The sequence below is a fragment of the Epinephelus moara genome, chromosome 6 (genome assembly GCF_006386435.1).
Source record: "Epinephelus moara isolate mb chromosome 6, YSFRI_EMoa_1.0, whole genome shotgun sequence".
NCBI classification, from domain to species: Eukaryota; Metazoa; Chordata; class Actinopteri; order Perciformes; family Serranidae; genus Epinephelus; species Epinephelus moara.
The window spans coordinates 7,138,447-7,160,245 of NC_065511.1; the positions used below are offsets into that span (position 1 = coordinate 7,138,447).

The window sequence follows — 21,799 nt, forward strand, 5'->3', positions numbered from 1 at the left end:
GAGGAAGCTGAAGGTGAAGGTGATGGACTGGCCAAGTATGTATCCAGCCCTAAACTCACCTGTGCACCTGTGGGGCATCCTCAAGCTGAAGGTGGAGGAGCACAAGGTGTCTTCACATCCATCTGCTCCATGATGTCATCATTGGTAATCATTGGTGTAATCATAAAACTCAGTGTGAGCTGTCTTAAGTCAGTCTATTTCTCATCTTGATGTTACGCAAATTAAACATGTTTAATATTATCATAAGGTTTTAGTAAAGCAATGACGTGAGCACTGTCAACAACCAATAGCTGCACACAGGAAGCAGCAAACCACGTAGACAGTTAAGAGTGCGAACAAGAGTCGGTCTGCTTTTACTGTGGAAAGGGAGGAGAAACTGGTGGAGCTGTAGAGTGAACAGAAGTCTGTGTTTAAATCAGTGTATATCTAATCCAACAACCAGCAGTTATTTTAGTGAGAAATTCTAATTTTCTAAAAGGTTAGCCTCTCATTCCCACTCCCACTAAAATAACACAGCTAACCAACAGGGGCTGTTGCAAGTCAAGGTGACAAAAACCAAAATATAAAATTTGTACGCAAATACAGCGTATTGAATTTATTGATACCAAATTGCCAAGAATACTGTCGTCGTGTTTCTTTTTGTTTGTGTTTGAGTTATGTGTTTTTACAGAGAGGTAAGGAATTGTTAGTCATTTATATATACAGGGAGTTTGGCATGATATTTTCCACCAGGATAGGAAATAATGTCAAAAGGAATCCAGTTGTAGTCTTGAAAAAAGGGACCCTGCAAGATCCCCAGTCTTTGCAGAATCTTAGCATGTGTGCCCAAAAATCTGCACTGTCTTTAATTGTAAGAAGGTCTCAGACTTTAGTCTTTTAGAGGTCTTTTCAGAGTCTTCTAATGTATGGTAGGCCTAAGAAGCAGAGATGTACACAGATGTTCATGGTGATGTCTTCTAGTTTTCCATGTTCTTCATGTCAGTCTTATTGTGCAGTTTGACCAGAGAACCTTCACATTACTAACATTAGTGTGGCCCACATACACTGCATCCATGAGATCACTGGCAGTATCGTGTATGTGTTCTTTGCATGTGTAAGAAAGAATCAAGATGCATATACAAGATACAGATGCTGATGTGCTTTAATAATGGCTCATGAACTGATATCTTTACATTAGCTTGACCCGGGGCTACGCTCTCTTCCAACCTTCTCCCTCCACGACAAATATTTGTTGTTTTCCCTCTTTTCAGTATTTCCTTTGTCAGAATGTAGAGGATAGTGGAGGATTGTCAGCGGGATCTTCGGCAAAGACAGAAGCTGCTATTTTCAGCTGTATCTTATTGATTCTGTTTGATGAACACACATGTAGGTCCTGGATGGGATTCTGCCTGGGGAGAAATGCACACATAGAGATATACAGGGAGAAACAGAGCGAGAGATGAGAGCGTATATGTCTATTCATGCACAATCAGACGATCAGCACGGCAGAAACACACTGAGCCTTTATTTCCATGTAATTGGATATAGGCCTCTCCTGCAGATTAGATTTACAGTAATTAGTCTCCTCATGTGGAGAGAACACAGCCAGTGTCTCTACATTGCATTATTAAGCCGCCCCCTTATTAACACCAGTAAACAATAAGGAGAACCACAACAAACATGTACAACATACACTCCTCACACAGCAAAACTTCTCAGCATTATTAGGCAGAATATGTCGTTTCCTCCCACGCTGCAAGTATACGGTGTATTTGGGGATTAAAAATGGCTGGTGTTAAAGAAATAAAAGGGAGACAATGGCAGCAGGTCTGCTCCTGGTTCGAGCTGTTCTCTGTCATTGGAACTGAGAGATAAGCTCATGGCTATTATAGCACAGGCCTGCATCCAGCCTGTCTGACTGCCTTATCTCCTCCTGCTGTAATAACCCAGCCACACCGTCAGTCTGGACATGGATAAGGGTGTCAATGAACAAGTGTGTGAGTTTGACCGGGATGGGACTAAAACTGCAGATGGCTCATTTTTTTATTTTATTTTTCAGTGTCTACAGACACAATTAGACATGAAAATGTCTAATTGTGAACACTTTTTTAAGTCAAGCTTTTAGCTCAATATATAAAGTGCAACCACATAAGGTACTATAAACTACTCTACATTCTAATTCAGGAATGAGAATCAAATTACTTCCATTATGCATCTACTTCTGTTTTTAGATTAAAATTAAAACAATCAAACATAGAACAATTACTAATAAAGCTGTGACTATGTTAAGTTAATCAAATAAAGTAATAATAATAAAATCAAAACCATTGCATTAAAAATAGTAGGCCTTCTCTGTAAACAGTCTGACACTGATATTGCGGCTGAGGAGCAGCATCTAAATACTGCACAATCTATAATCAATAGATTATTATTTACTAATATTCAGCATTTAACTTTTGAATTGACAGACCACACGATAATTATTTTAAAAAAAAGTTATCACTATATATAATAATATAAATATGAATATAAATGTTGCACAAAAGGTAATGCACCAGAATTGATACACATCCCACGCTATGATGAACCAGTAATTTGTGTATAACCCATGTATTTTGGAAAGTTGCGGTCACGTGACAAATGCACTGACCAGAGTAAAGAAGGAAGCGGACCGAGCAGTCTAGTTAAGTTGTGATGGGTGAATGGGTCACAAAACACAGGACTTTCTCTTCTTATGTGATTATCCCCTCATCAGGAGCAAGTTGAGCCAAAAGACCCTCTGCTTTTTGAAAAGTTACATTTTGAAAACCGTTTTTGGTTCAAGATGATTATTCCCAAGGCTGCACCACATCCTGAAATATATGTATAAATACAGGCTATAAATATATTTAGTTTGAGATATTACTGTCATAACTTCACATTAAAGAAGCCTTTCCAGAGTTTTTGTCAACAAAACCAGTATGTCAACCTTTGCTGCTTTTAGACATGAACACTGACATGTGACTACATTGCCCCCAGCACTATACACTCTGTCTGATGGCGAAGTCGTGGCTGGTGTGCACAGGAATTTGCGAGACAGTTTGCTTCGCCTCAGAAAGTTAACATGATGTACCTTCCTCCAGGCCAGGGGATCTTCCTCTCTACCGATGAGTCATCAGCTAGCTGTTCAGCTCAGCTTCCATGGCATCCTCCAGCTGCACAGAGGATGAAGCAGGGGGCGCAGGGCTGCTCTTAAAGAAGCTGCCCGATGACTTATTTCCTTTCTTCACAATGGATGTCTCTGCCTCTGCTGAACTATGAGGCATAGCGCCTGTGGTGCTGCCACGAGCCATCTTTTCCTGTAAAACACAGAGAGCTCTTAAGTTTTGCAATGTGCTGTAAGTTTGGACATTTATGTGAATGTCTTGAAATGTGCTAATCAGAGTAATCAAAATACAATAACTTAGATTGCATGTGGCATCTTGTTTTCAAAAACCTGCACAGATTTGCTTTCTTGCCACCAGTGTCATTTCAGTCTTACTCTTGCTGTGATGTGTGGCACATTCTCTGGGCTTATGTAGTTAATCTTGAATCTTGGATAGAGGAACTAAGTGATGTCAAGAAGCTTCTATGTGACTGGGTCGCTGTATTTATCCTCCATGTAGCCAAGGCCTCTTGACTTTGTTGCCTTGGTAAGGTTTGTGTCCTTTTGTCATTTTCAGCCAGAGCTGATGTTGCAGGAGATGCAGGACTGGCTTCAGGTGTGACACGCTTACGCTTCCCCTAGAGAGGGCATCTGTAAACTCCTGGAGAGGATGATGGCGTTTTTGATTGATTTGAGGACCTCTGTGTCCCACTAGGTTGGGACCAGGTGATACATCTTCCTGTCTTTAGACGGAACCTAAGACAAACCCTTGCTCTTCTCTAGCACCTTCCCAATCTGCCCTGAGCCTCATTTTAATCAACAATGCTCCAATAGATTTTACTCTTTTTGTGCCTCAGCACAGCTTGAGTTCATCAGTGGCGTTGAACCACCCTTGCCAAAAAACAGAGCAACTCTACCACCTCTCATCCCTCTCCTTACATGAAGGATGTGGGGTTTCAATGTCCCTCTACCTCCTTTACTATGTGTGTGTTTTGTCATGTTTGTGTTAAAGAATAGAGGCTGCCCAATTTACTCTTGCATCATCTTTCACAGCATTTACATTAACATTATGTAAGGTACAGTCAAGATTTTTTAAAATGTAATAGCAATAATACTGATAAACCTTTTAGCACTTTTCTAGCAAAAGCACAACTTGCTTCACAGAAAGTAATACAGTCAACAACAGTAAGAAAAAATAAAGAATGAGAGGCCTACACTGAACAATCCCAAGATGCAGCCTGTGGCAAAAACACTGAGGCCTGGTCCACTGATTGAGTTCCACAGCTTTGATAAAGCTTGATCCACTATCAGTGGATGAAAACTATTAGTCCATGAGCAATAATCTCTCCTGTGTTTTCAGTGGGAAAGTATGAAGTTTGCAAGGAGCAACTCTTCAACTAAAAGTCTTCATTTCTTAAGTGCGTGGTGAGACTTTGGTGCAGTGTTAATTTTGACAGCTATTTTAGATTTAGTCTTCATCTTGAGACAAAAATGCTTGTTAGTTTTAGTCACATTTTAATCATTTTTATCCTTCATAGTTTTTAGTCAATGTAAATTCATAACATTTTAGTCAACTTTTAGTAATTATGATTTCTGTTTAATTATCTTTAAATTAATCCAGTTAGGTTAATTCATGCATCAGAAATTAGAATCAAGGTGACAGGTTGAATAAAAATTTCACTTAGAGAATTATTTTCTACTAGTACAAATAATCTCTTCACACTAACAAACTGTAATTTCTTCAGCAGTTTTTGACAGGTTTAAGGGGTGAATTATGTGCACTAGAGTTGTCATGAGAAGTGACTTCGGTACCAAGTCAATGCCAACACGCAAAAAATATGATAATAATACCTGTTATTTTTTCGGTACCATAAGTATCGGATACAACTTTGCCCTCAGCGGGCCGTGATGATTCCTGTCAGAACTGACGGGGGCAGTATATGCGCGTCAGTCTGTACCGAGAACGAGCGCCAAAGAAGAACGCCTGTTCTCCATCGTCTTTGCTAGAAACAATGGCTTCTACAAGTGCTAGTGCTTAGATCGGGCCCAAAAAATCCAGCCCAACCTCACCTGAGCCTGTGCATGTTCTGTCCGAGCCCGGCCCGACCCGTCCCTTTAACTATAATTACGAGCCCGAGCCTGGTTTAAACCCGACTTTTTTTAAGGATACGAACGTGGACATTGAGGACTTCTTCAATGGCAAGCCTTCGTCATGTGCCTCTTAGTGATGTGTCGGTCGCGAATGAAACGGCTCATAGAGCCGGCTCTTTGACATGAACGACGGGAGCCGGTTCCTGATTGGGAGCTGCTTTGTTGTTGTTTTTTGGTTTTTTTTTCTGTTCAAGTCGTACGTGATTGGTCAATATGTGTGGTGTCGTCTATGTGTCCGCGGTGAGCAGAAGGGGGAGGGGCGGGGGTTACAGGCACACACAGCACAGTGAGCACATGAACAGGAGGGAGGGAGACAGAGAGAGAAAGAGAGCAGGCGCTACAGAGAAAGACAACATGCTGGAAAGGTAAAAAAAAGTTGAGAAAATAAATACAGCAGGAAAAGCAGTAAAATTTGGAATCATTTCAATTACATTGACAATACAAGGGCAGAGTGTAGAGTCTGCAAGATTAAAATCTCATATCCAAACAACCTGCACAGGCACATGAGAACTGTTCATCCATCAGTGCAATTGGAAGCAAGCAAACCTGTAAATGCACTGTAAATAGTTACAAGTTTAGGATAGTTAAGTGTTTAATAGTAAAAAGCTAAAAGTTTAAAATAGTTAAAAGTTTTTTTATACTTTATAATTTATTTTTTGTAGCACTCTGTAGAGTATATAATGCCATATAAATAGTAAACATTTGATACAATGTATTTTTTTTTTTTTTTTTACATTAGTAATTTATTTTACACATAATTTTATATTATTGTTGGTAATAAATTAATTTAAGAAACAAAAATCTGAGGAGCTACTTGGGAACCGAAAGAGCCGGCTCTTTTTAGTGAGCCGAGCCAAAAGAACCGGCTCTCTAAAAAGAGCCAGAATTCCCATCACTAGTGCCTCTTAAGTGTCGAGGTCCCCGTCTTTTTGCTGTCATATACCAGCATCGTGCTGCACTTGGTACACTCGACGAAGCTGACACACACGTTGTCACCGTCGATCACTCACATGTGCGCAGGGGCCAGTGGCGCTGTCAAGGCTAATGTGTGCACACACTTACTGATCATCTTTTTGAAAAGCTCAACATCTCTATATTTACACAAAAACTTTAACAACATAAATAACTAATCTGAGACAACTACAATTTGTACACAGGTTCATTGTAAACTCTGACTTATCCATCTCATTGTTAAGAAGCAGAAAAACAACTGATGCAACATGTTAGACTGGAGGTTTAAACTCGTGTCCTCTCACAGAGTTGGTGATTCAAACTAAACTTTCATCTCTGTCAGAGAAAACTGGTCTGAGTTCAGACTGTTTACTTACAGCACAGTTACACTCACAGATAACTGAGCCTCCTACCGCAGCATCAACCCATAAACCCTCTCAGGTCCAGTGGAGTCCTGCGAGGATCAACAGATGTGAAGTCGGGCGGCCGGTGGCTGCTTGCTCCACTGCCATTCAGCTGCTAACAAGCGGAGCTGCTAACAGCCACCACTGCAAGTAACAAACTTCACAAATCCATTCAGCAACTCCATCATCCACAGTCAGTCACACAGGGCTGATTATTTACTGCTGAATTACAGCTCACAACTCATACCAACGGCTGATGCTGAGAGTTTATCAGCCTGTCCCTCTGTGGCATTTAAAGGTAATTACAAGCACGGCCTTTCTCAGCTATCAATGTCTGTTTAGTCCACAAAAAAGGAACCATAGATTTTGTCTTATTTTTTATTAACAAGATCTATTTTTCATTGTCTCATTTTTGACTTGGAAAAAAGGTTGTTGACGAAAACTGTTGGTCATAGTTTTCGTCAACGATATTAACACTGCTTTGGTGCAGCTCACTTGTCTTGCTCAACCACCATTTGGTTGTTGGGGCCTAATACTCCCCTTTTTCAAGTCTGTCTAAACTTTTCCTACATTCTACGTACAGTGCTGAGGGCAGCTTGACTGAAATACGTGCAGGAGGGAATCTTTTATCCAGCATTCGGAGGAGTTTTGGAACCCTTTGGTCATGGTGTTTATAGACACCACGTCTTTGGCGAGGTTGTGCATTATGGCTTCATTTACCTCATGGTGCCTTTGTGAGCTCTTTTTATATGGACCAACAGCTGCAATGACTCTGAAATAGCAGTTTGTTAATGAGACTGGGCTACATCATCCCACCTTTCACTTGACATCTTTGAGGAACACTCATCATATAGGTGCCTGTGGTACTTTTTCAGGTTTGTGGTGTTGTCTTGGGATTTGGCGACTGTTCCACGACAGGCCTCACATCTGTCGTCCTAAACCAGAAACACTCCCATGTGCTGCTTTTCTGCAGGACTAAATTGTCCAATGTCACTTTGGGCTCAGCTGAGGCAATTTTATCTGCACCACAAATGTATAATTTTCCTTGGGTTATTACATGTTTGACTGTCACAAAAGGAAGATGGCACTGATTTATCAAACGATTGTGTGACAGCTTAAACCCAGACACGCTGCATAATGTGTATCCTAAATCACAGGCTTTGTTATTTGCTAATTACATTGTTTCCAAACACAGTTTGAAATCGATTAATCAATCGGCCCTACTTTTTTGGTGCGACAACCCCTGAAATGCATCTAGACTGTCATGGTAGAATATTAAAGAAATACATATCATGAACATCCCATGCATTGCTGAAGAATTAGACAGAGAGTTGTAAACCTAAATCCAGGCTTTAAATAAATCCAGGCTTACCATGTTATCTTTATCTTGATAGTATGCTAATATTTGCTAATTAGCATAAAACCATAAAACACAGCTGAGGCTGATGGAATGCTATTTAGCTTTGCAGGTATTGGTTAATAAACCATAGCACTGGACAAAAGGAAATCTTAAACCAATGATAGCCCTCGATAAAAAGCCAAAGAATCATCAATGTGATTACATTTCATCCTGATCCTTTACTACGTTTAATGGCAATCCATCCAATAATTGTTGAGATACTGTACTAAGAACTGCAAATGTCAACCTCATGGTGGAGCTAGAGGAGAAGTCTGGGCATCACTGAAGTCACTGAGATTCATCATCTTGTAACCATGAATGCGTTTGTCGAATCTCGTGCCAATCCATGCAGTAGATGCTGAGCTATTTTGCAGGATAAGTGAGAACTCTTCTGCAACTTGCCAGAGTCTTGTCAGAGAGTGGGTCTAAAAATGTAAAAGTGGTGTTACCTGATACCTGACAGAGTGGATGCTTGGGATCAGCTCTTTGCTTTTTATGACTCAGTGAACTTTTCTTAGCACCTAAGGACAAACCCTACCCTTTTCAATCCACTACTGGTAAGGCTAGTTAGAGTTAGGTTAGAGTGCATTCACACCTAATCTGATTGGTTTGGTTAGAATAAAGTCGAGTCCATTTGCACAGTTATTACAGATTGTTTGGGCTGGTGTGAAAGCTGTTAATCGAACTCTGGTGTGGACCAAACAACCAAACCCAGACCACTTGAAAAGGACTCTGGTGCGGTTTGTGTGTGGTGTGAAAGAAAACCAACCACAGGATTTTATGATAGCAGAGATGTGATTTTAGCAACAGCTTAACAATAATAATCCAGTTGCTGATCGTGAAATCTATCTGCAATCTTATAATTGATCCTGATAAAGGCTGCTAATATCCAATAACCTATTTATGCCAATGCTTACATGTAACCATGGTAACACATACAGTGTATGCACATCAGTGAGGGTATTTCTGTTAAAACTGCCATCATTGTATCTGACTCTGTGTACTTTGTTCATTAAGTCCATTAAAAAGTGTGTGACAGTGATCTCACAGTATTTAGCCCTGAATCATTACTGTACAAGACGTCTTCTTTTCATCCTGTCTCTATGTTGGTCATTATTCATAGCATGCCACTGATTTGTAGTCTAATAATATCCTACTAATAATGCTTACAATCAGTTGTTTCACTTTGTGCTCTTTGTTAAACCAAAGAACGTAAACACTTTAGAAGCTTTCAAGTGCTGCTGCATAAACGTCTGTCAGTCACCAGAATTTGATTTCTTCACGTGGGTCCTGATGATGCACTGATAGTGCAGGATGACAAATGCCAAAACTGTCTAATCAATAAGGTACCTGTCAGTTGGTAGAACTTCATGTTTACTCCTGTTGGTTTGTTTGCAAAAAGTCGGTGTGAACAGGAACCAAACCAAAACTATAATGCAACAATGGATCATTTTTTCCCTCTGGTGTGACCAAATGAACCCAACTACAGGTATAAAAGCACCTTCAGGCAAATTATCAGTATGTTTTTCACTTTGTTTTTTAGTAGGCTACATTCTCAAGGGGGAACTAGTTGGGCTTAAACTTTTAGTTTTGCAAATTATAGTAACAGGCCAACATATGCCAGCATGTGTCTGTGTGTTTATGTTGTGTTTGTGCAAAGTTTTCCTCTGCTAGAGTTTCCATCAGAAGTCACGTCTAATCAGTTTGCAGCTGGAGTCTCTCATAACTGCCGAACATGGGACTCATAAAATGGAAAATGCAAAAACAGATGTCCTCATGAATTAGTGAGGCACCCATGAAAAATTAACAGATGACCTAGGACATAAAGCCAGAGGGCTTATGCTCATTTAATTCTTCCTTCAACATGCAATATGCTGCCTCCAGTCATTGTTTTCACTCCCTGTCCCCGTCCAGCTGCAGCAGCCCGATCTTTTAGATGTGGCAAATTAATAGTGACGGAGATGCGTCTGTCGAATAAATAACAACATGGGCTCCGGGATAGCTGGCCTCATCAGAGCAACTGCTAAATGGCTGAAAAGTGGTGTTTGGATGTTTTGAACAAATATCCTTGTAAAATTACAGACCACTGTGAGCTCCAGCAATGTCTCAGCAGGTTATCAAGAGCAAGGGTTTACAACTATCTTTGAGTAGCTACTACTTTTTCACGTAATATGCCGAAGTTCTCTAAAAACCTGGTCTCACTCTTAACAAGCAGCCCTTGTCTGTGTCAGATGTACAGAGGCACCCTATAGCAGTGGTTTGAGACACACACAGATCAGATCAGGAGGGAGGGTAGGTAAATGGGTCAAACAAACTCAGGACGTTCACCCAGGAGGCTAGTATGTGTAGCATACAATGCCAGTGACATATGTCATGTGGCATTTGTGATATATCATGTGATGCTACATTACGTTAATAACAAACATACTTATTTTAAGCCAGAACATGTTTTTTTTTAAACATAACCGTGTGCTTTTGTTGCCTGAACCTAAGGAAGTAAACCTAAAGATTAAGTTTTTCAGCTTTTTTTTTTTTTTTTTAAAGAGACTGTATGCATTTAATAAGCAGACACTGTACATTTCCTGTGAAAACAGAAGTCTACTCTGAAAAGTCACAATCAAAAAAAAAAAAAAATACAGAATAAAAAACTGACACTGATGTTGGTATTTGATGAGTTGAGAGTGACAATGTGTTGGCTTTAATGAGACTTTGTGAAGTTCATAGTGTTTGAGTTGTCTGGACATGATTCTCAACATAGAGGCAGCTGAGTTGGCAGCTAATGGTGCTAACTCCATAAACAGCACTAAACAACTACAACAGAGCTGACAGAGCTAATGTTGTTAACTAGGGAGGGACTAATGGCCCGCCACTGTACTGATAACCTTGAGGAACCCTCTCACTGAGGAAACTGGCATCCCCAGCTGCATTTTTAACTCCTGTAAGAAGTACAGCCACAAAGCTACATTAAAGTCATTTAACCTGTAGAATACGTGTGGAATATGAACCATGCAGCCATCCAATTGTACTTCTTAAGGCGGATTTATACTTGTGCGTCAGCGCTATGCAGAGCCTATGCCGTAGCCTACGTACGTGGCCTATGCCATTGTGAGCAGTTATACTAGTACGGTGGTGTGTCATTGTCCCTCTTCAGTTACACCTCCAAAACACTAGTCGGCGGTGGGGTTTCTGTGAAGTGCTGTAGTTGATTCAAAACACACATTAAATATGGCTTAATAGCAACAATTTCAAATACATGTACACTTGGCTTCACCATAAGGATTCACAGACAAAGCACTTGTCTTTATCTGGACACATTTTTCCCACAAATACAAGATGCTAATGTAATTAGCACAAGCCTATGGCGTTTTACACTGTATAAATTAGCCTAGCGGCTAGCAAAGATTTCCTCTATGAAGCCAGGGACAACAGCAACATTTAACTAAGATAACATTACAAAATTCAGCTCCATTAAAGCTCACAAGGTGTACCGACAAAACAGCTGTCTTATACTAAACACATTTTCCAAACAAATACAACATGTTAGCGTTATTAGCACAAGCCTATGGCATTTTACACTTTATAAATTAGCCTCGAGTCTAGCGTAGATTTCCATTACTCATATGAGGCCAGGATAGATCACACACAAGACATAAAATGCTATTTTGTGGGGGCTTTATTCTCTTCACAATTTATTGTTTCTTATCTGTGAAATAAAAATAAATAAAAACTTTGTTTTCACTGAGGGAAACAGTTTTCAGCTTACAAAAAGAGACAGGAGGTCTGTGTTGCCACAGGCTCTTTGTCCATGCAGAGGCTATGCTGTAGGTATGGTGTTGATTCGATACAGAAATATAGATTCTGCTTTATCTTTAGCTGTGAGATAATTAAATGAGATCTATTTCCTTGCAAAGTTTGCTGGAGCCCATAAAAGATGGGCAAAATACCACAAAATCTGGCTGCTGAGGTTCAGGCTTCTTGAAGATTTTTTCTGGGTAAACAGATATTGAAAATGAGAAGTAGCTGTTCAGAGTACAGGATGTGTTGTAATCTTCTTCTTCGAGTCCTTTGCAATCTCAAATGTCGTTTTGCCAGTATCTAGCGCAGGTCACAGCTGCTGGGGTCGGTTCAGCCAGGTCTTGGGGGCTGCACTGGGGGGCATCGTTACATTCCAGTAGATGGGACATGGTCTGTACTGCTCCACAGCTGCATTTGTCTTCTGTGTGATATTTCCATTCTTTCATCAGTACTTTGCACCTCCCCTGCTCCACACATAGTCTGTTGAGGGTCTTCCAGGTTGGCCATGGGAGGTCGTGCCCACTGGCAAGGCATTCAGTCGGTGTGATTCCTCTCTCCGTCCATTCTTGGGCTCGGGTGTTGAGTCTGAACCATTCATCTTCCCAGATGTTGGTCCTTGCGGTTCAGTTTTAATCAATTTGGCTGTCTACACAGGCCTAGTAATGGTTAATATTTTACACACGTAACAGTTAGCCCAGTATCCCTAGAATTTCACAGATCTCCCACAAAACTGCAACAACACCAGCACTCACCTCTCAGGTACATGGATCCCATAAAGAAAAATGTAATTTAGAAATCCTTAAAAATTGAAGGGTTTCATAGATTTTAAAATTTCAAAATATCATGAACATGTCATGTTTTCTCTCAATGTTAGAATTTTATAATTTGCAAATCAAATACTTTTTAATTCACATTTTAGTAGAACAGATTCCCTAGGAACCACAACTGCTTCACTGTTTCAGAATGTACATTAACCTTGTTCAGTCAGATTCACTTGAATGTTTTTTTTACACCTCTTCATTTCTAATGTTCTTATAATAATTTCATGATACATTAGAATAATATATGTTTCTTACATGTATTAAATCTCTATTTTAAACTGTTGAAAGGACAGTGCTGTGAGCCAGTTAGTGAATAAGTGGTGTCACAACACATTTCAGCTCTGAAGGCTAAAAGCCTCATTCGCAAGCCAAAGCAGCAGGGCAGCTTTAATACATTTGGTGACACATTTACCTGTGCATGTTTCTGTTGAGTGTCTGCTCTAATTAGCAAGCTTTGTGTGTGTGTGTGTGTGTGTGTGTGTGGTAGTTTGGATGTATCTGCACACTTTCATGCCAACTTAAGAAAATATTATGTCTCCAAAATAAAACTAGAGTACATAAGTTTATACATACACCAAACAAAGAACATAGCCTCTTTTTCTTACTGATTCTTGTTTATGGACATACAGCTATATAAGCTTCATAGGTCAAGATGATATTTGTCAACACACCATGGCTAAAGTATGTGGACACCTGTATATTCCACCAATATTTAATAGCAGAATAGGCTATGAGTTCTGGACGCCATGGGCATTTACAGGGGCATAGCACCAAATTCTGGGCCCTTTGCATAAGCAGGCTTTTTTTCTTCTTCTCCTTTCCTTTCATTCCTTTTATTTTTTGAACCCTGATTTCCCTTTCTTGGGAAAGACATAACAGTGATGGCAGAGCAGTCACTTGCTTGTCTCTGGCTGTGTTTACAGACAAATCCTTGTGAGGGGGTGGACTATTCCACTTTGCTCCTTAAAGGGGTGACAGGGGCCTCAAAAAGCTTCAACTATTTTTTTCCAGTTCAGTCTTTCATCTGATTTATTCAGCTAATTTTAACTTAGGTATGGCACTAATTACTTAGAAACAGAAAATTGCCAGTAACACTGGACTTTCCATTCCAGGCTTTACGGGGTCACCGAACATACCATTACAGTAGCACAAACTGTATTTTACAGTACAGAAGCTTTCCTACATTCAGTTGGTGATTTGGGGAAATCTGAGGAGGAATACTGTTTTCTTTTATTTGCAAGGTTGTTGTTGTTCTCATTGAACCAGTGATGTTTTTGGCAGTCATTTTTTATTTAGTTTTAGTCTTAGTCTTTTGGACGAAATGCTTATTAGTTTTAGTCACATTTTAGTCATTTCTTTCCTTGATAGTTTTAGTCTAGTTTTAGTCATTAATTTTTGAAATCATTAAATTAGGCCAATACAGGTAAAGGAAATTGTAATTGAGGTTGACAGGTTGTGTTGCAATACAATTGATGTTCAAAAAGAAATACGTCTGGTTCTTTCCTTAACACCACAGTGTTATACTGGCTAAACATGTTGCTAATGTTAGAGTAACCAGGTGTGCTGCTGTTCATTTACATATATTAAGGAACAACAACATGTCTAAAAAGCTACATTTCGCCCCTTATGTTTCACAGTAACTCAAATATGGGCCAATACATGACAAAGCATGCAGTTGCTGTCAGGCCAAAAATGCCTCTAGGACAAGTTTAACACGTAACACACTAATTGTATTTAAGTTAGCTTAACCAGTTAGCCTGAAGCTAGCAGTCCCATTCATTTTTCCCAGGTCACGGTGTTATGGAAAACTTAATAGGAAATTCATCACAGACCGATTGTCGAGTGACATAATCAAAGCTAGTAAATATGATTTGTTAACAAAACTCCTTGTAACATTAACTTACCGTCGCAAAAATAGCAGCATGGTGAGCTTTCAAATGCCTCTTGAGGTTGGTCGTATTCTTGCCACGTAGTTTGTAGCCACAACGTGTACCTCTGTCCCCCAGTACAACGCATTCCGTTGTATTTTCTGCTGGATTATGTGTAAAGTATATATCCATAAATCATCACTTTTCTTTTCTTTTCCGTCCACCAAGTCCTTGTGCAGAAGTTGCTGCCATGGTGTGTGTGTGACTGCCCCGGTTTGCACTGTGCATGCCCAGGCATGCCTGGTGGTGGGCGTGATCAAACAAGGACAAGATGCAGGTGTTTATATTTCGAGCATTTGGCAAACAGATTGCAAGCACAGTTGGAAGAAATATAATACATTTTCGTAGTTAACCCACTAACATTTTCGTCTCGTCTGGTCAACGAAAACAACATATACGTCTCGTCATATTTTCATCATCAAAGAGCTATATCTAGCTCGTCACCGTGCGTTAATGAAATCATTACGTCATCGTTAACGAAAGCAACACTGCACTGAACTAATAATTGTGTTTTCTCTGGCCACTTGCCCATGGTGACTCTTTAAGAAGCCTTCTATAAAATTGCAGGTAGCATACATGAATAGTTTACTATGTCATCAATCGATATATTTACTTGCATATGAAATGAGGTATAATTCCTTCAAGCCATATTGTTACCACTTTGGATTATGTTTTTAATGCTTGTTCCTGATTTGTGGAAACCTGTTTTACACCACTGGTATATTCCAGCTTATAGAAAACTGATTAAAATATTGATTAGTCTTTTGGTATTTACTACAGATATTCAGTTAACAGAATTTATTTCCCTTTGATTGGCCAAAAATTAAAGTAATGTCTATCTTACTTTTTGCCATCTCTGTAGTAGTTTATTTAACTAAGAAACCGACCACACAGAGTAGACAATCTGCCTGCTGTTTAAATCCACTCATTGACATGGCAAACACAACCCTGGGTACTTGATACAATTACCTAAGGCAAACATTCCCCTAGGGCCTCCAGGGCTTCGCTGTTCGTTCATATTTCAGGAGAGCGAGCACTCTGCTGCCAGGCTAAAGGTCAGGGATGTTGGCCTACCTGTTGCCTTGCTGTCACGACCCTGAGCCGACAATCGTCGATCAGTCAGCTTGCTCTCCATGGTCCAACACTGCTTCGCTTTGGGACTCCGTTCATTTTGGGGGCAGAGCAACACCGGTACACAGTCCTGTTCTTATGCATAACTCTCACCAGTGCTGCTGTAGCTGACAGGTTGGTCTTTCAGATCCGGTGTTTGAATATGCGCTCATAATAGTGATTTAATCTCATGCTATTCCATTTGTTGTGCTGCCCTCAATATTTGTTCATTGTGTTACATATCATAGGTCCACAAATATTGGTCCATATATCGTAATTATCAGACTTTGATCCCCTGCTTGACCCTCACTGTGTCTGAGGCTAATCATTTATTTAGAAAGGTCTAGGCTATTTTGTTGTTCTTTGTCATTTTTGTTTTTATTCTAATCTAGTGGATGGTAACCACTGTATGTGAATGCATGAATGGGTCAGACCTGTGCAGCACTGGATTTGAAATGAACTGTAATAAACTGCAGCTTCTGTGCTTTGATTACCTTCTGTGAAACAACATGACCCTCATCCATTTAAAATGAGCATTAGTTCTTCTGAGCTCATTTTGCTCAAAGTAACATTACTTTCAAATGAAGGTCACTCTTAACATGTAATAAATTACATTTTGAGTGTAACTTGCTGAACACTGATTAAAAGACATGCACAATAACTGCAAACAAAACATCTATGTAATATTTTCTGTAACTAAGCAACTGACTCCAGAGTAGACAATCTGCTTCCTCGCATGCCCATTGTAAGTGACTGGTCATAGAGTATAGGTTTTTTTTTTTTTTTTCTTTTCTTAAAGATGTTTGTGTTTTCAAGATTTATTGCACTGAAATGGTGATAAAATGCTTGTATGTACGGAATTCTTATTAGTGTGGACATAGGGGGCCTTGACCAAACTGGGAAAAATAGCCCCAGTGCAGATACAGAAGTATCTGTGACTGCGTTGCATGAGTAGCGATGAGTGTCCACATACTTTTGGACATATAGTGTATACTGTAAGCATTAATATACATCCATAGCCCCATAACCTGAGTGGGGCTAATGCTAATGGTGTTCAGAGTGTTGGACTCCTGAGAAAGAAGTGATTAGACTCTGATTAGGTTTGTGAAGTTGCACATTGTGACGGAATGTTCTTGTTATTGGAGTAAACAAACGAGATGACTCAGAGGTGTCTCATGCTTTCCCACTTAAATCAGTTGTGGTCAGTGCATTGAATTTTAAGAACTTTTCTGTTGAAACTGTCATTGTAAAACAGCTCAGTCTGTAACCACATGTTCATATGTGCTGTAAGGACATAAACTTATCAAACAACAGTTTGTCAGTATTTGCTGTCGGGAACTGTGTGTCCGGCTGAGTTTCAGTAGCCCCTTTTTCACTGCCAGATTTTCGGTGAATGTTGGGCCGTTTTGCCGGCAAGCTGTGAGCGTTTAGACACACAGGGCTGGATTGGCGAGTTTATCCGAGGTGCCAAATTTTTTAGGAGTAAACATATTGGCGAAACCTTTTTGGTTTAAAAAAAAACAAGGCACCCTTCCACCAGGCTGTTGATTACTTATGGGAGGAGCTGTTGATGACGCCACACGTGCGACCCACTGGCAGTGGACGAACAGGAAACAGCTGATAGCAGGAATTGGAGAGCAGCTAGTAGCAAGAGGGAAACACAAACCTGACAGACACTACAGTAAACTAACTGGGAAGACAAAGAATTGTGCGCCCTCCTTGTCCTCGCAAATGTAGAGGCCATTAACCGTCAAATGACGGGAACAGTGAAGGATGGGCCGACTTACGAGAGAATCGCTCAAGGACTGACCAGCAGCGGCTTCCCTCGGAGCAAGGCGCAAGTCATTAGTTTACGTCACTGTTTACATCACATGCTCAGCTACAGGTTTTGTTACTTGCTCACGCCCGCCATTGCCCTGAAAAAGGCACATTCTGTATGAACAAAAGTAGGTAGGCGCCATTTCGCTGCACTCCCCGATTTTGTTTTTATACTGCCAATGCTGAAAAAAGACTGATTGGGCTTTCCTGCAAATTTGCACATTTCCTATTTAAAAAGGGCTTGTGACAGCTGCCTGTTGGTGTAACTGCAGTTTGATGGAGGACAAAAAGTGATGCTTTGGATGGAAAACTGTATTTTGTTCAGATTTTAAGGAAATAAACAAAGACAGATGTTTGTAAGTGACTTGCTGCTGTGCATGTTGTTGAAGTTCCCCTCCAGCTGATAAATAATTTTACTTATTAAATTATCTATTTAAACAGTTACTTATAAATTAAACTTTACCTTTATCACTGCAGCTATGTAATCCTATTTGTTTCCTCAGTAGACCTCTGGCATGTGTTTTTCTTGTTTGCCAACAGCAGGACTGTTATATAGGCTCTCAACAGAAAAGAAGACCCAAAACAAGACAGTTAGCTTGGTCAAAATATATTTTATATGGGTTCTTTATACAATAATCACATCCACGTACATGTACACTGAGACTGTGTCTGATTGCTGCAATCGTTTGTCCTACTGATCATAAAGTGTTCCCTTCACAGCATGATTCCAGTGTGAGTGAAGGTGGACAAAATCCACAGTTCTTGTTCTGTGGAAAAATACTTCTAAAATTTAGTTTAAGGGAATACAAGGATTCAACACTGAGTTAAGCTGGGTTATACTGACAGATGTGTAATATTAACTTCATACTGGACCCAAAGATGGTGCCTATTCAAAATAAAATTGACCTCAATGAATCAAAAATTCATAACATAAATAGTCACAGTTGACCTTGTTTGCAGTTTGAGGTGGCCGTCAAAAATTTTAAAGAGGTCTTTTTTACAGCCGTGTGTTTTTTTGTAATTTTTTACAATAATACTAATTTTTTTTGACGCAATACCATGAGTGGCCACAGGGAAATATTGGATGCAAGGCTGAGCAGTGCTCCAGAGGGCCTATTAATACTGAACTTGTGCGTTGAATCGACACCAAATCTACGGTGTAGTCTCTGCATAGATGCGGACTCTACCCCAAAGCCTGATGTGCACTCCTCCAGAAAAGTTGCAGTAATGCAGATCATCTGTTAATTTTGTAAACTGAAAACCATTTCCTTCAGTGAAAACTTAGCTTTTATTTACTTTTATGTCACAGATAAGAAACAAATTGCGAAGACAAAAAGCCTCCACAAAATAGCATTTGAAGCCTTGTGTGTGGTTTATCCTGGCTTCATTTGGGTAGAGAAAAAGTCTGCTAGCTGCTAGGCTACTTTATGCCACAGGAAATGTCACAGGCTGATGCTAACAACATTGGCATTTTGTGTTTGTGATGAAAACGTGTCTAGTTTGAGACAGTTGTTTTGTCAGTGAACCTTGTGAGCTATAATTGAGCCCAATTTTGTAACGTTACCTTTGTTAAATGTTGCTATTCTTGGCTTCATTTGGGTAGAGAAAAAGTCCACTATCTGCTGGCTAATTTGTGCAATTTAAAATGCCGTAGGCTTATGCTAATAATATTAGCATGTTGAATATGTGGGGATCAAAAACAATCGTTTTGTCTGTGAATTTTGCTAATGAGGCTGAATTTTGTACTTTTGTCCATGTTTCCATGGAATCCATGTTTTATGTATGTTCTAGATTTGTTAGTTGAATCAATCAGACTTTATAGGACTTACTGTAACTCAACACAGTAGCACAGACAGACACACCACCACAAAAGTATAACCGCTTACTATGAAACAGGCCACTTGCACATGGTGCGGTTATGACAATAAATCAGCCATTAGCCAGTAATATTTTCAAAGGCTAGCATAAGGCAGACAGATATCATCAGGCAAACAACTCAAAAGATCAGGAGATCGTTAGAAACAAGGTATCAAAGCAGGAAAACATGTTACACAGAAGTAAGAATTGCTCCATAATTGGAGATGAGGAGAAGCTGGACAGATAGGCATCAGATCAGAGGTGAGTAGTAATGAGCCAAAGGACAGGAGGACTCCAAAGGTACCTGTGGACACTGATACGTTCAGTAACAACATTTCTGTGACTTACCAGATACGTAAATTAGCAACATTTTCCTCATTAGAAAGAAAACATGTCCTTTAAAATGTACTTACTGTTGCAAACTATATAAAAGTACTTGTCAGGAGACAGGGTTAGAGGAGAATAGCAAGGTTCAGCAAGGCAAAGTTTTAATTAGGAGCCAAACCTCCATTTCTATATTAAATTTTCCTGCTGTCCTGATGTTCACCTTTAGGTTTTGTCCACTTATTGGTTTCGTCCAGTACAGTGGCATAAATGTGCATCAGATGCATCACCTTGTGAACTGCAGCCATCTGACCTAATAGACCCTAACAAGTGTTACAAAGCCATTGTAACACGTATTACACCAAAGTATAGTATACATTTTGTCTTACCTTGTCATTTGCATGTGCCTTTATTATTTCAAGTGTTAACTAAACTAGACCTTTTAAAAAATGGATACATTTTTTTAACAAGTTGGAGTTAACCATTGGGCACCATGACATCCAGGACCACCACTGAGCAACCCCACCTCTGCAGGCAGCTGAGGGAAGCTATATTTGTATTGTTTCAATTGCTTTTTCTGTAGCAGTACACTCCATCTTTCACCCAAGGTATTTTAATTATCCCAGCAGCACAAGCAGCTGTCTCGGCCACCCCTCGAGAAACAACACATTTGCCACCCATGGCTCTCAAATAAATATAGTGTAAAAAGTGGAGTGAAAGTACAATATTTCTCTGTGAAATGTTGTGGAATAGAAAAAGAAAGTAGCTTGAAATAGCAACTCAAATGCAGTAATATAGCTGGAAGCAAACCTTTAATAGTCAGCAGATGCAAGTAGTCCTAATGACTCAAAATGAAAGTTGCAAGCAGCAATGTGCGTGTTTCAGCTGCGCAAAGTCACTTCATCAAGTTTAATCTTGTTTAAATAAGGAGTAAGACCAATCACATACTTAATTACTGTATTAATACCAATACTACATGTTTGGTTATATCCAGTCTCAAAGCCCATCAGCTATTATCTGACAACGATAACAACAGCCAGTATTTGGGGGTTCCAGTGTTGCTAGCAGGGGCCAAGGCTTCCACTTTATTTTTTGTTCTGGTCATTTCAGCTAATTTCCATAAACGGATACAACTCGGACTACAAACAGTCCCTTGAGGAACAAGTTTGTTTTGATCTCACTCCCTCTTAACTTAAGCTGTTTGTTTGCCTTTCTCACTTCCATTTCTCTTTCTTTGAACTGCCAATCAGAGTGATTTTATTCACCCAAAAAAAAAAAGCCAACAGGGGCTGAGGAGGGGCAATGGTGTAGGACACAGTGCACTGACTAGGGAAACAGATGCTCACCAGTGGCCCAACACTGACCAGCGGCTCACTGTCGGCTTGGTGTATCAGGGCCTTTAAATTTCATGAACCAGGGGCTTAAAGTTGGGGGAGGCTAATGGCCCCTTCCCTATTTCCTAACCCCCTACTTTCGGCCATTACTCAGACCATTAACATCACCAGGACCACATATTGCCATGATACACACACAGACACACAAAGTGAGAACAAAACAGATCCAAAACAACTCTAATCCAAAAAAACGATACAACTTACTGCTCTACCTCTAGGTCACAACACAAGACAGGAACACATCACGAGATCAGATTCACATGTACTTATTCTTGTACTGCCTTACAAAAGCAATTAAGGTCCCAAATTTTTTTTTTCACACTTTGCTAAAATCCGGAACGAGATCCCATACTGCATTACAGTAATAACCTCCATTACACATTTTAAACATGCATATAAACACTACCTGATTGAAGTTCAACTTGCAACCACTGATTCAAATCTCACAACCAATTTTGCTCACTCTACTTAGGTCCTCTACTCTGCAATGTCTGTGTAGCTGTAGGAACATGCTGAAAACCAGTTTTCAACTGAGTCAGGTAACTCTAGGTAACTAACACACATAGGGCCCTATTTAGATGGTGTAAAGCGGACGGCGGAGGGCGCATAATCCATGTCACAAGTGTCATTGCTATTTAGATGCAGGCGCAGTTGTCATTTTCACGCCCTGTGCCCTCGTCGTCTAACTAGCAAATGAACTTGCGCTTCTTGTGTTGGTCTAAAAATGAGGAGTGGTCAGGCGCA

General features: G+C 39.9%; 1 protein-coding gene and 1 long non-coding RNA gene across 2 annotated transcripts in view; one reads left to right on the forward strand and one right to left on the reverse strand.

Moving 5' to 3' along the window:
• The window catches only part of tsnare1 (T-SNARE Domain Containing 1), a 1,274,638-nt gene that overhangs the window by 553,928 nt on the left and 698,911 nt on the right, over positions 1–21,799 (forward strand). The gene's annotated exons all lie outside the window — the stretch shown is intronic.
• On the reverse strand, positions 1,180–14,714 carry LOC126392374 (uncharacterized). Its single transcript, XR_007570174.1, has 3 exons — positions 14,529–14,714; positions 3,092–3,317; positions 1,180–1,388 (listed from the first exon to the last, which is right to left on the reverse strand). It is a non-coding gene; the product is annotated as an uncharacterized LOC126392374 (long non-coding RNA).